The sequence below is a fragment of the Suncus etruscus genome, chromosome 6 (assembly GCF_024139225.1).
Source record: "Suncus etruscus isolate mSunEtr1 chromosome 6, mSunEtr1.pri.cur, whole genome shotgun sequence".
Lineage (NCBI taxonomy): Eukaryota > Metazoa > Chordata > Mammalia > Eulipotyphla > Soricidae > Suncus > Suncus etruscus.
The window spans coordinates 111,459,198-111,462,851 of record NC_064853.1 but is presented as its reverse complement, the minus strand read 5'-3'; the positions used below and the strand labels follow the sequence as shown (position 1 = coordinate 111,462,851).

Here is a 3,654-nt window from a genome sequence, read left to right as displayed (position 1 = left end):
TCTTTTTTACTTGTTAATTTTTAGGGGATTGGTTTAGAGGATACAAGAAGCAATTCACTTATTCTTCTTTCTGTGTTCAAGAGTGACCCAAGATGCTCAGGGTAATTGGTAATGCAGAAAATTGGAGCCATGATTGGTCCAATGAAAGACAAACACCTTTTTCCCTATATTATATCTTCATCCCATTATTATATTTCTTTTTTTAAATAAAAATTTTTTCTATGCAGTCGAGTTTCCCACATTTGGGGAAATGGCAGGGGTCAGCACACCCGGAGTGCAATGGGTGAGCCTTGCCCTGGGGAAACCACCTTTGTGATCATGGTATCTCCCCTGCCAGGTAAGTATATTATTATATTTCTAATAGAATTCAAACAACTAAATATGTAGGACATATACTTATACAAATTCATGTAGATTAAATGTCTTCTGGGAAAGATTGACTGAGATGAGATGCCCATGTTTGTAAAAATATATGACATAATTTTACATCATTTATATGTAAATATATTTCTATATATAAATAAGCATTTCAAATTTTTCTCTCTTTTTTTGTTTTGTTTTGTTTTTGTTTTTGTTTGTTTTGGTTTTTTTTGGGGTCACACCTGGTAGTGCTCAGGGGTTACTCCTGGCTCTATGCTCAGAAATTGCTCCTGGCAGGCTTGGGAGACCATATGGGATGCTGGGATTCGAACCACCATCCTTCTGCATGAAAAATTATCAACATAAAGTAAAGAAGTAGACTATTGTAGATGTCTTGTGCAATATTGTTATTTGGCAAAGGAGATATATTTTCCTTAATTTTTTTTTTACTGTACTACAAGAAGCTTTTAATTATAAAACACCCCTATATTTAAGCCTTTTTTCAGACTTCTTTTTAGGGTGAGGAAGATAATTAGTTGACAACTAGCAGTGCTCAGGGTTTACTCCTGTTGGTTTTGGGGGACCAAGGATTGAATCTAGGCCAATTGTTTGCAAGGCAAACACCCTACCTGCTGCACTATTGTTCTGTCCCCCTGATTTCATTTTTTACCTTTCATTTTATATTTCCTATCTTGGTAGATAACCAGACAAAATATTCTATTATAAATAGAATTTAAAAAATTAAAAATATTTTAAAAATTACTTATTTTAATATAAATATTCAAGCCTTTAATTTCTTTTATAACTAAAATATGAATATTTAATACAAAATAGTGTTTTCCAAAATGAGCAATGTTGTTGTGCCCTTCATGATGCTAGCATAATGGAAAGAGTTGATAGTAGTCTTAGATGCTATGTAATTTTGTAGATTGCATTCTATTTATTTAAAGAAGATAGATATTCCAGGAGTATACTAAGTAACTTTTTCCCCTAGAAATGGGGGATGGGGCATAAACATAAGTCAAATAATTTTGAGAAACTTTGAAGAATATTAGAGTAATATAAAAATCATATAGCCTAGAGTAGTTTGCACAACAAATCAATAGGCCCATTTAACATTCCCACATCAATATTTTTCAGTAAAAGGCATGATCTAGATTTTGTTTGATGGAAGTTTCTTTAACCAATATTGACTGAGTTAGCATAGATATATTGGGTAAGTTAGTGAAGTTTTCAATGGTACCATAATGTAATTTGATTAAATATTTTCATTGTAGTGAAGCTCAGTAATTACCACACTATGCCCAATAATTCAGAGAAAGTTATAGCATTAAAATATCGCACTGTTTATTTCCACTATTGGAGTTTCATTACCTAAAACTGATCTAAGGTTAATAGTATTCTCAAAGATGTAGTTTTCAAAATCTCAACCACTAAATGGCAGTTAATCATTAGTTCTTTAGAGTCTAAAGTTTAGACACTTCTAATTCACCAGTTATTATAAAAAAAATTCTACCCACTTATTTGGTAATAATGTCACTTGGAAATTTTAGAGTCCCCAAAATTAATATGCCTCAAAAAACTAGAAATTGAGCTTCCATATAATTCAGAAATCCCACTCCTAGAATATACCCTAGGATCCCCAAAATACAATGCAGGAAAGCCTTCTGTACTCCTATGTTCTTTGCAGCACTATTCACAATAGTCAGAATCTGGAGCAACCCAAGTGCCAGAGAACATAAGAGTGGATAAAGAAATTGTGATACACTTGCACAATGGAATACTATGTATCTATTAGAAAAAAATTAAGTCATGAAATTTTTTATACATTATGTATATGGAGAGCATTATGCTGAGAAAATGACTCAGTGGGAGAGAGATAGAATATACAGCAATTGCACTAATTTTTGAGTTATAATAAAAGATACTATTGTATGAATATCCATACAGAGCCAATAACAATGAGGGCCAGAAGGACCAATCCATGGCAGAAAGTTTGATACGATTAATGGGAGAATGCAGGTAGGACAGAGAAGGAAGGAACTAGTATGACAATGATAGTTGACAATGATCACTCTGGATAAGAATTGAAAGCCAAGAGACTGGAGCGGTGGCTCAAGCTGTAAGGCATCTGCCTTAGCTGCACTAGCCTAAGACTGACAATGGTTCGATTCCCCTGTATCCCATATGGTCCCCCAAGCCAGGAGTGATTTCTGAGTGCATAGCCAGGAGTAAGTAACTCCTGAGTGTCACCTGGTGTGCCCCCCCAATAAAAAGAATTGGATGCTAAAAGGAGATAAAGTATTATTAATGATACCCCTTAAGGAGCAATATTACAAACCACAGTTTCTAAAATTTTAAAAAAGACAGTGAAAGGAAGAGAGAGAGAGGAAGAGAAAGAGAGATGTAGAGAGAGAAAGAGAGAGAAAGAGAGAGAAAAAGAGAGAGAGAGAAGCAAAATTTGTGCTCTAGAGGCAAGTAAGGGAGAGGGAATGGAGGAGGGTGAGAGGAAAACTTCGGACATTGGTCATGAGAAAAGTGCGCTGGTGAAGGGTATTGTACATTGTATGACTGAAACTCAATCATGAAAAACTTTGTTACTGTGAAAAAAATAAAATATATAATGAATATTCTTGTAATCATGATGTTTAAATAAAATAAGTAAAAAAATAAAAGAAATGTGGAAATCTAAGCAATTAAATAATTCTACTATTATAAAAAGCAAGTTTCATTTTTCTAGATGCTAGGTTTACCATTACTAAAATCATCAGACCAACTTAAAATTTTTTATTTTATGACATCCTAACTGCAATTCAAATTTTCCTACTAAGGAGATATTCTGGATAATATTGACAAGATGAGTTGTTATCTTAAACATTATATATTTCTTTGTGAATCATCTATTTCCTTTGGTGTCTTATTGTTCATTGGTTTAAATATTTTATACTTATCTTCATGTGTTAAACACATGCTTTGTATATGGGAGATTTGTGATCTGCCTGAGAGTTTCCTGATCTCCTGAGTGCAACCAAGAGAAACTGCTAAAGACAGGTCCTGAAGTTTCCTAAACACTACTAGGTATAGTCCAAATGATAAACAAAATCCCCACCTTATAGTAAAATTGTAATTTCATTTTAACAGGTTCATATATTCTTTAAAATATTTAGTAATTTTGATTTTGTTTATTAAAAGGTTGCTATCCTGTAGGTGTGGTAAGTGGCTGTACAAAAAAATATTTTCCAAGGCATCCACTGAATTTTTAAAATTGAAATTAGTTCAGTACACAGAGTGGAA

General features: G+C 33.1%; 1 pseudogene; it reads right to left on the bottom strand.

Annotated features, from left to right (window-relative positions):
- Positions 1-218: 218 nt before the first annotated feature.
- Positions 219-345, bottom strand: LOC126012733 (uncharacterized; annotated as a pseudogene).
- Between the last annotated feature and the right edge of the window lie 3,309 nt (positions 346-3,654).